Source organism: Cupressus sempervirens, chromosome 2, assembly GCF_028749045.1.
Source record: "Cupressus sempervirens isolate cs-2001-9-10 chromosome 2, ASM2874904v1, whole genome shotgun sequence".
In the NCBI taxonomy this organism is placed as follows: Eukaryota; Viridiplantae; Streptophyta; class Pinopsida; order Cupressales; family Cupressaceae; genus Cupressus; species Cupressus sempervirens.
The window spans coordinates 448,484,777-448,497,298 of record NC_143119.1 but is presented as its reverse complement, the minus strand read 5'-3'; positions in this window follow the sequence as shown (position 1 = coordinate 448,497,298).

Genomic DNA, 12,522 nt, shown 5'->3' with positions numbered 1-12,522 from the left:
AAGGCATGGGGAGAATTGTACAAAAGAATCTCTTCCTACTTGGCATGAATAAATGACAATCAACTTGCCATCAGAAGTGGGCGTAGCTCAAAAGGAATTTTCTACAGAAATGGTTATTGTTGGATGATGTCAGTGAGACTGACTTCACATGGTTGGATGAGTTTAGTGACATCATCTTCTCCAATAGATTCTTTATGGCGTGACTTGAAGACCTTTCTAATTGAAGGCTTCAAGCCCTTGGCCCCTTAGCCCGTTGATGCTTTTAGCCTCCCTATTCCCTGGTTCCCTATTCCCTATTCCTAAATCTTGTTTCCTTGACCCTTGCCCTTTGGGTAAAAATATGTTTTTAAGATATCTATTTTTTCTTTGGATTGGACCTTACCCTTTAATGTAAATTATAAAATAGTAAAACTAGGCTAATTTAATCAACTATTTTGAATATCTATGCTATAAATTAGTATTATGTACATTGTACACTCTGAAATATTATCAATGAAAACAATAGTTTTTAGCTTCTCAAATCATTGTTCTTGTTAGTCTACAACTTTATTTTTGGCATCTCAATGCACTATTGAAATGTTAGTCTGTGACTCTGTCATAAAAAAAATAAAATTTATAGTTTCATATTTGATTAACGATTTATAGTAAAAAATTATTCAATTAAAAATTATCCAATAAAAATTTGTAAATTTGTAATATGTATATGTATGTCCTTTAAATTTCAAAACCTATAAAATTTGATAATATATGAACGCAGGGGCCAGGGCCATGCAAGTTAATAGTTATTAGTTATAATAGTTTTAACTATTATTATTTTTTTAAAAATATTAAATAAATAAATATTTTTTTTGTTAAAGTTAAACTTATGATACATGTAACATCATGACTCATTAATCATGCATCCTGAATCTTGATCAATGATCATGCAATTTAAATTGTATAGATAATATTGAAATTTGATTTGAAAATAAAAAGGTTTAAATCATAACTTATATATAAATGTTCATATAAAATATTGAATATTAATTAATTTATTCATTTCTTCCTATTTTGAAATGTAAATTTATTTAAATATCATGATTATCATAATATTTTTAACTTTTTATCATGTTTTGAATTAAATGAAAAAAGCTGGAGTTATTTCAATTTAAATTAAGTTATCATTATCGAGTTGAAGTAATTTAGAAAATATTGATTATAATCTAAATCAATTTCAATTAAGTAATAATAGTATGATTATTAAATCAAGTTATCATTACTAAGTAATTAATGATCGAAGAATAATAATTGATTACAATTTACAAATTATAATTTTAGATTTTTAAAAATTCGATGTTTTATAATTTTACATGTTTAATTTTATTCATCCAAATCATAGATTTTGAAAATTGTCAAGAACTTCAAATAATTGGTATGTTTGCAACTAGTTACTGTAGTTTTTTATTTACGTTTTAATTTGCATTGTGCAACAATAAGATAGGGGAGAGGAACTAGTAGTCGTGAGGACTAACTTCGTCAACATGTAGCCACTACATAGGATATCATAAGATGTTTGTTTTTTTTAGAAATATAAAATGGACATTGAACTACGTATAGGCTACAACTAAGGTTTGAAGCTATGACTCGTGACATAACTCATTAAAATAGTTCACATAGTGAGATGTGTCAAAAAATGACTTTTTAAACTTTCGACCAAAGCTTAATCTAAAAATATCTAATAATTAAATTTAAAATTATTATTTGTTGTTAATAGAATATTGTATAACTATATGAAATGTAACATATATGTAACTTAAATGGACCAAATAGTTATTATTAATCACAAATATTTGTTATATATAACTTTTATATATAACACAAAATGACAAATACTTCAACAAAAAAAAAATATTTGTTGTTATAAAAATAACACATTATTATATAAAATATGACCTATAACCAACACAAAGGGACCATTAGTTGAACACTAAAAGTTTTTGACAATCTCACACATTTCATTAGAAAATACAAAACATTTATTAGTATTCACTTTTTATATTTATAAGACATATTATTGATATGATTTACTATATGCATATACATTGCTACCCCAATAGTTGTACACATAAGAGTAGTATTTGTACACTAAGATATCAATGTTTATTTAATTGAGCATATTATGTTTTAAGTGACACATATATGAAATAGCTATGACATTTTAATTTTTATTTAAGACAAAAAAAGTTATTTATTTCACCCATTCATAAATTCATATATTTATTTTTTCTATAATATTTATAAGTTTTCATGTGTTCAAGTATTGGTATATTTTTTATCAACGTTTGAATTTTTAATATGTATAAATAGTTCAATTAGTTACAATATATAGTATAATAGAAAAAATGCATTAGAAGATTGAACTCTATGTTCACAATAGGATGATCATAATTAGTACATGTTGTAGGCTATAAAACTATAGGCATCGACTTTTTTAAACTATTGATTAAACTATTGAAAATCAACCAATTAATTTTCATATTTTTTCTTTTACATATCAAATTTTAATATTTGATAAAGTAAAATACATAATTTTTAAGTTTTTCAATTTCTAAAATTATTTATCGTTAATCTAATTGGTTAAAACAAATGGAGCGATAAGAGCGGATTTCAAGGAAAACTAAAAGATTATAACCTTATTAAAGTTAAATAAATTTTTGATAATTTATGTGTCAATTTTTTATTTCATACCTATCTTGTCACCTCACTTTTTTTTGTTATGAAATATTTTAAATGATGAAGAATAGTTTATAAACAATTATCACATGCATATTTTTCATATATATTAATAAATTATAAATAATTAAACTATATTACATTTTAATTTTGAAACTAATTAATAAATATGAATAAAAATATAGCATTTGTAATTATATTTTTAAATTTTAGTTATTTTATTTAAATTAAACTATTGTCATTATTATTTCATATCTTGCATCAATTTTATTCTATAAAATTTAATATATCTTCATTGAATAATTCATATCATCTTTATAATAAAAGGTTTATGATAGAAAAAAATCATTTCTATAATAGAAAAAAAAATTCTTCTATTTATATTACATTATAACTATTATAATAATTATTATAAATTATATATATATATATATATATATATATATATATATATATATATATATATATATATATATATATATATATATATATATATATATATATATATATATATATATATATATATATATATATATAATATTTTATATAAATAATTAAATTAACATCATGATTTTGACATGCTCAAACTTAAAAATAAAATAAAAATAATTCATGACAATTTATTTAACAATATTTTTTTCAATATTTTTCTCTACATTAATTAATATGCTATTTAAATTCTTATCATGCTAATATTTTTTTAAATCAAAATTTTCACTAATTCTATCAATTTTTTTGGCATAAACTTAGTTCCTATGCAACCTTGTTTAAATAATTAATATTAGTTATGCAAAAGGTTTAACAATTCATGATTTAATATAGACTATTCAATGAACAATAGATCAATGACTACGGCTCTATTTTGGGCCAAATTTTAAAAGATTGAAGTTAAATTCTATTTCTACCCAAAATTGAAACATGTGTAGTCAAAGATTCTTTCTTATAAGGTATAGTTATGTCTAACTCCTGATTCCCAACAATTGACTAAAACAAAGATTGACGACCCAAGATGAATTTTGGGCCAATTTGGAGAATGTTTTCCCATGTGCCTAGATTCAATTGGAATCATGACACATGTCCAATCATTGCAAAGCTCAATTAAGTGTTAGGACTCAATTAGTATTAATAATAATTGTGTTTAGTCTTTTAAAAAATTATTACTTAATCTCGACTTAGCGATGCTGTGATTGTTAAGTAAAAGACAGATCAACGGCCCAGGATGAATTTTGGGAATGCTATCACTATTGTTAAGAAACATTTGCAATCATGACACTTGTCCTTGATAAGTGTTATGATTCTGGATGACTCTTAACAACTGCGATAGCATTCCACAAATTGGCCCAAAAATCATATCGATTATTAAGTTCAATTTTTATTAATTAATTTATTTAAAATGAACAAATTTTAAAATTCAAATGTATATTAATGTACTAAATTTTTACATTTTATTATTATAGTTATGTACATTATTGAGTATTTATGTCATTTACATATACATTGTATATAGTGTTAGTAAAGTACCTAAAACCTTTAATTACTTAATACTTACATTTTAACTTTTAGTGTTAGTAAAGTACCTAAAACCTTTAATTACTTAATACTTACATTTTAACTTTTAAGTATTAACCTTTTATGTTTTTATAGTATGAAGTTCAGAGATCTCCAAGTCAAGAGTCCAATATGATAGGGTTTTCAAATTTCAACTTTTTAAAGACTGACTAAATTCTATTTTGTGTTTTGAAGACTAAAAGTTTGAAACTTGAGTATCACAGAACAACACCAATTATCTAAGTATTTGCTAGCACCAGTATTGTCGAATTTTGATTCTCAATTCTAGGTATTTAAATTTTTTTTTTAAAAAATTAGTGCAATTTGTAGTAGTAGAAATCTTGATTCTTTTTGTCTTAGGCTTACATTTTACAATTTTTTTAATAGGGCTTGAAGAAGAATTTTGTATAATAACCAATAGCATGCATGAGAAAAATAAAGTCAAAAACCTCGAGTATGAGTGCAAGCATAAAGGAAAAGAAAGACATTATAGAACGCATGCAAGAACTACAAACCCCAGGTTTCATTGATGAATTTCATGATATTTTTTATCCTATTATCCATGGGGATTTGAGAATCATGGGAATTAGACATTCATTTTTTAATAAGTGGAAAGATCCACAAAAGAGGAGAAATTATTACAAATATAACAACAATATATGTGCACATACAAATAAACTAGTTGCTTTCGCTACTAGATGAGCAAACCTTGCTATACCCAAAGTATTCCCTTGCCCTAAAATTGTAATGCTATGGCCTCAAAATTATGATGAAAATAGAAAGAAATTTGTAAGCCAAAACACTCAAGAGGAAATTTTATCCATAATTGAGAGTGATTTTTTCACTCTATTGGACCTAGGGCTAGGGTTTAAATTAGAAAGTTTTAACAAATGCACTGACTTGGATAAACTAGCATAGGCTTATGAAAAACTTGAAACAGTTTCTCAATATTCATACATTAAGTGTTAAATAAACTTAGATTCGTCTACTAGTGTTACTGTTACACTAGACCTGGACCAAAAGCCTACTTATTAGTATGATATTTTTGTACCATGGGTTTAGAATACTATTTCTTTGTTATCATTTTGTTTGGGATTGGAGAGTAACAAGGAAGTGGGGCCATTAATATCCATTATTGAGGTTAGTTAGTTGAGAAGGTAGATCTTAGATATAATTTTGTTCAACACATTATTAGTTCTATGAAACAACAATTACTAATGATTAAATAAAGTACAACTACAAGAAAGACGAAGACATTTAGGTTCAAAAGTTACTTGTGCTATTTTTTTTTAGCAAAGCATCACCCAATATTTGAGACAAAGAACAACAAGTTTGATATTGAGGTCTATAAGTTTGATGAGAAAACTAAGAAGAAATCAGAGACTCCAAGTCCAATATATGACTGGACACATAAGATGAGGATGACTGCTAATATTAATAACTACAACTATTTTGTAGACTTCATTTTGGCACCTATTTACCAAAAAAATAGGCACTTTGATGCCTAGATTGCTTGTGTCTTGTAAATATTACATTCAACTAAGAAGTCAAATTCAATTGGCTAACTAGTTCTTCATGGAAGAGTACATTGTCTTAAGGTTTTACGATTCAATGGTTGAATCGTACAAACTTCTAATGCATGTTATAAAAAGGGTTTTTGCACTAGAATGTGTATGGAGGATGGAGAGCATAGATGAACTTTTCACTAGACTACAAAAGAAAACAATATTTCCTTCCTTGCCTTTCACAATTGGAGCCTCACATTTGAGATAAAGGCTTTCAAAGTGGCAAATGAATTGGTAACTTTTTTGGCTTTGATTTTTTCAGTCATTGGAATTATGATCCACTGAACATAATACAAACAAGACTAATTTCCAATGGGAACTTTGGGAGAAAATATCAACATCAAGAGATGCCATTGATAAAAAAAGTTAAAAAAAAAGGATTAATGGAATGAGGTTAAGAAAGAGATGGAGAAACATGCAACAAAGAATAATATTTCAATGCAAGAATTTTCATCCCAAATTATGACATTACACATATTAGAGTCACACAAATCAAAGCCTCTAACATACTTAAATTTCTATAAGAAAGCATCTCAACCTTCTAAGAGGTCTATGCTGAAAGTAATTAAAGAAGCATGCACATCTGAATTGTGGTGTCAAACCAAGATGATTAATTTTTGAAAAATGAGGCAAAATTTGGGTGAACCAAAGACATCAACAAGTTTTGAGAAAATTGAGGAGGATGAACTTTTCAACAATTATTAGAATAAAGAGCATCCAACTATACTATATGATTTAGGCAGTTGCAGTGACAATGATATTCAAAGATAGAAGGACCTCGAGTCTAATGGAGAAATTCTAGGTATTCAAGATTCTAGGTCAACTAGGGGTAGACATATTGCTAATCTTCAAATGAGTGATTTTATTAAAGAAACATATAGTAAAGGGGCAACTATGATGCAAAAAATAGGTTATACAAGTATAGGGTCCATTGGTGCAAGTGGTGAAGGGATTTAGAATCTAGTTCTAGTACTAGACCCAACCAAAGGAGGAAGTAAACCAATCATTGGACTCTCCGATGAGATTGAAGATGATTCATCTAGAAAGGAAAAAAAATATTACATTTCTACTTCTAAAGGTCATCCCAACACATTATTTGTTAAATCTTCATATCTAGTTATAGTTGATCCCACTAGCACTACCACTGGCACTAGCATGGATGAACCTTATGTAAAAAAAAAAAAAGACATGAAAATTAAACAACAAGAAATGTCAGTGGTTACTTTACCAAAGTATGTACCAACAGCTTCTGTACAAAACCTTGAAAATAGTCCTAAAATGCCAGGATTTAGAATGGGCCATCTTCAGTAAGTTGGTAATCCTCAAAATACAATTGTAGGTCAAGTAATTTTAACTGGAATTGGAGGAGCACACAACAATAAAATTAATAATTCACCCTTCAAAAACTCAATTGTGTCAACAAACCTAAATTTTAGTTCGAAGGAGTTCGCATCAAAGTTTGATCAAACAAGCAAAAGGCCTTGGCAAATTACGAAGACTTTGAAAAGTGATGTAGTTACTGAATGTCAGGGATCTACTAATAGTATATTTCCAATATATGATCCAAACACCGAAATGATGAACTTCATGGTTGTTATGCCACTAGCTAGAGATAATAATCCACCAAAAAATATAATAAATTGTAACGATGTAAAAGTTACTAGTCTTCAAATGGATTTCTCAAAAGTAAAAAATATTGACAAAATCAATATATTAAAAGAGAGCAACAAAATGGAGTACTCTACACTTCTAAAAGAAGAGAGGGAAAACAAATGGCTTAAAAAGAAAATAGAAAAGTTATGGGAAGACCTTGATAATGTGAAGGCCAAGGAGAAAGCAATAGACAATAGATTCAAAGACTTGCAAAATTGGATAAATAATTCTTCTCCTAATTAAGCAATTGTCTAGCAAGAAAAGATGAATGAACAACTAAAAATTTGACTAAAGAATTGAATGAACTCTATTGTCAAGGAAAATAATAATTTGAAGATTGAATTGGAGAATGAAAAAAAAAAAAGAGTCTAAGGCAAGGATAATTGATATGTTGCAAAAGGAATTGGGGAATTAGAAGCAAAAAGAGAATTGGAGAATGTGAAGAAAATGGAGTTTAGTGCTACTGCAAATAGCATCACAATCCACCATATGAAGAAATAATTGGAGAGTACAAAGAAAAAAGAGGAGTCAAATGCAAAGAAAATCTTGGATTTGAAGAAGGAATTTCAAAATGTGAAGAAAGAGGAGTCTACTCAAACACTCCATGATTTGAAGAAGGAATTGGACAATGTCAAGAAAAAGGAGTCCACTGTGCAAACAAGCCATGATTTGAAAACGGAACTTGAGGATGAGAAGAAAAAAGAGGTAACAACTACAAATACAATCCAAGATTTGAAGAAGAAATTAGAGGATGAGAGGAAGAGAGAGACTAACTAGCAAGAGAAACTAGAGGAAATACAGAAAGAGTGAAACAGAGATGTCTAAAATGAAGAAAAAGATGGAGAATGTAATTACACAAAATATAATGAAATTTTTTGAAGACCATCATGTCAAGGATACTATAATAAACATGGTTAAGCTTATCAAACAAGAAAATTGAGACAAATTAATGAACAAAAATGATAGTTTGTTTGAATGGCTTGATTTAAATAACAATCTTAGACTGGTATTTGAAAATGTAGAAAAAGATGTTGAGGGTAAAATAAGTATCTTCACCAATTCCTTAAAATATCTTGCTAAAGAACTTTTGAATAAAGTATAGAGATCTAGTGATAGGGATTTGGCAAACCAAGGAATAAGCAACCACTTGGATGCCTTTGTAATGACCTTTGATGTCTATCACAATTGTGAACAAGTAATGGAAATAGATGAAGCTCTCAAATTTGCTTCCAGAGACTTGAAAAAGATGAAGCACAACATACTGAACTTGCTAAATGTTGGATTACCAAATCTAGCTTACTTAGATGACAAATTCATTGGAAAAGAAGATTACATAAAAAAGTTGCACAACACCATGAATTATTATTTAGGCAACTTGCCTGAGGAAACCACTCCAGAAAGAGTTGCAAGTTGCATCAAACTACTATCAACAATGAATGAAATTATAGATAAATTTCTTGATTCATGTAAAAATATCTGTTCAAAGTATTCATTGCTAATGAGGTTACAACTATTTAGCTACAACCTCAAAAAAATGGAGCTTCCAAATGATGCAAAATGGAGTGCCCTAAAGAACATCATTGGAGATGGGTCATCTTCTCAAACTATTACTATAGCTATTAGTGACAGTCATAGCTGATAGAACTAAGAAATAATAACTTAGTAATTAATAGTACTATAATCATTTTATTACTTGTTTCTTTTTAATTTCAAATTTTGGATTTAATTTCAACTTTGTTTATTGTTAATTATTATAGGAATCAAGAGCTAGCATATTAGGATAGTAGGATAGCCATGCACTGGCATACTATTACTACATAGAGTAGATGGAAAAAATTTCCCTACTCCTACTTGAAAAAATTGTACAATTGGCAATGTGGCAAATTGTCAATGTGATTGTACACACATAATGTATTATGTAGTAATAATATGATTATATATACAACTACAAACCAACCTATAGCTATTGTTGCTCACTTGTATCTGTAAAAGGGAATTCAGGGTCATTTAACATTGAGTCACTTGCAAAGGGTTGGAATTTTTTTCTAATTGTTAATGTATTATGTTATAGGCTGATTTATAAGTATAAATTATAATACAATTTTTTTTTAAACAACACTTATTTTGTTAAATGCATTATGTTACAATTTCTTAAAGAAACTAGAATCAATGAAATTCTAAAAGTAAAAATGTCTAAAAACTAGAATGAATGAAAATCTCGATTTCAACATGTACTATTGTATTAAAACTAGAATCAATGAAAATCTGAACATGTGTAGACTCTAAAAGTAAAAACTAGTTTCAATTGAAATCTCAACATGTAAGTTTGTAACATCAACATATTTAAAAAAAATTTAAGCATCTATAAAATGATAGTGAATAAATGCTATAAATTAACTTCTACAAACATGATTAATTAGTAGATAGAGTCATAGATCAAAGCTACTAGCCTACTACTTAACTCACATAGAAGTTAGAACTTGAAGTTGAGAAGCTGCTATAGTTGTCACTCTGCGTAGACTATCTCAACATCACTATCATCAGAGTCCTCCTTAGTTATTGCATATAACATTTCATTGTTTATTGTGTTTTCTTCAAATTTAATATTAGTGTTAGTATGCATACTAAAGTCAACATCATCTTCATTGCTTCCAATATCAGCACATGAACCACTACCACTGCCACTGCCACTACCACTGCCATCATCACTACCACCACCACTACCACTACCACTTGGGTTTGGCCATCCCTCTTCTTTCACATTTGTTTCTCCAAATGCTAAGAGCTCTATCATAAGGGAAACTATGTACCTCATACCTAGAATTATAGAGCCTCAAACATTTATCTAATTTTTTGTCTAATTAATTTTTAACCTTTAACTTCAAGAAGCCCAAAGTGCTAAAAACTGTTTCATCCTCCATTGAACCCAATATCATTTTCAAACATAAATTGGTAAGCTTAAAATATTCTTGTATTGACTCTCTCAAGTGATTTCCCTAGCCAAGGTTTTTTCAAAGCTTTTTTATCGCTCCCTCTTCATTTGGATTCTCTATAGGATCATATTGTTTCATCATTATGTTTGCAAAAGAATATGGTTGATCTCTCAATTGAGATTAATCTAAAAATCTATTTATAGTTTTTGATATGATAAACAGGTTTTAAGGGGTCCTGAAACCCATAAGTTTTACAAAAAAACAAGGCTAATAATAAGCAAAAGAAGCCTAGCCAAAATAGAGGTCCAATAGCTGAAAAAAGCTTGAAGGTCCAGCCCAAAACAAAGGCCCACAGAAAGGCCAGAAAACAAACAAACTAAAATAGACTACAGAAAGCCTGTCCAAAAGACAAGAAAAATAGTCTTCAGTAATCTTCTCCATTTCTTGCATAGTCTAAGCTGCCTCGACTATCTTTTGTTGCTCCTTTACCATTTGATCCTGGACCTTCTCCATGCCCTGATCCATACTGGTGAACGTACTGATTGTGGCCTTGTCATCATCTGACCTAGCCTTATCCCTATTCTGTCCTCCCTCCTCCACTAGGAAGCCCCTGTCCTTAAGTTTACTAGCAAGGGATTGGATGTTGTCATTCATCGAACTCAGGAGAGAAATCATCTGACTTGCCAGGTTGTGGTTGTAGTTTTCAAGATTTCTAATTCTCCTTTCATTTAAGCTTTCTCTGTTATCCTGGTCCTCCTGGCTATCAATACCTATCTTTTTCTTAGTACTTTCCATCTGGGATACCTTTTCTCTAACTTCCTCCAGCTCATGGAAGAGCCATTTGATTGATCTGATGTTGTCAATCATACTACTGCGGGCATTATTCAGAAGGTTCATTCCATTCTCCCTTGCATTTTTTAAAATGGCCAAGATAGCTGGGTCTATGAGCTCATTGAGCCTAGGCTCCTCTAGGTTGTCCACCAGGATCTGAGGGTTCATAACTTCCCTAAAAATCCCCATAGTAGCAGTCCTCACATTGAAATTTTTCTAGGCCTTTCTTCTAATATTGACCTGCACTTCCCCCTCGTTCTCACAAGTGATGACATTCACTTTTTCCTTCGAAGGAGGTTGAGACTAGACAGGGGAGAGGTGAAGAGGAATAGCATCCATCCTTTGATTTCTAGTCTCCTCAACTCTCACTACCTCCCTCTTCTATTTTTTCCTAGGTTTCTCCTCTTCCAACTCCTTCGACACATTGTCCATATCTTCCATATCCATTTCCTCCTCCTCCTCAGCATAACTCTCTTTTGCTTGAGCTTGGCCGTGATCCCTAGGGCTTTTCCTGCTGGGAGTTGTAGCTATGGACTATTTCCTGCCTTGACCTTTTTTCTTCTTTTCTGAGGTAACATTCTCCTCCTCCGAGCTAATGCTCTCAATGTCATCAGAGTCTAAAGAAGAGCCAGAGCTGCCTTTGTCAACATCCTCAACTTGAGGAGGGTTATTGTATATAGACTGAGCTTTGAAATGCTCATGGATGAGGAGCAATAAACCCTCATGCAAAGCAGGGTTAACAATGGCTTTCTTCTTGAAACTAGAGATAGCCTTGTTCATAGAAGTGAGAAGGTAAAAGGGAATGGAAATTCTACTCTTATGGCGAAAATGATTTAAAATCACAAAATGGTGAGTTTTGACCCGATCAAACCTAGGGTCCAGGGTAACATAATAATTGAGGGCATATAAAACATACCTCCAAAAATTCTTTATAGTCTCTGTCACATAGAAAAACTCTTTCTTTTCTAGCTTGTTCATCTCTACAAAAAATTTCACGAACTCCTTGACTGCATTGGATGAAAGTTTCTTGTCCCTGTAGAATTTGAAACCCTCCATAGGGATACCAGTGACATCCTCAACCACCTCCTTTGTGATTTGGAAAGAAACCCCGTTCACCTTTACCTTGCCATTGTTCCATGAGTTCACCATGCTGTTGGTGACCTCAGGGTCAAAACCATGGAGTTTCTCGAAAAAATTTGTAACCTTGCCCTTTTCTAGTTTTTTTCAGACTTTGCCCATATTCTTCCACTTCTCCACTTCACCCACCGGCTCCTTTCTGC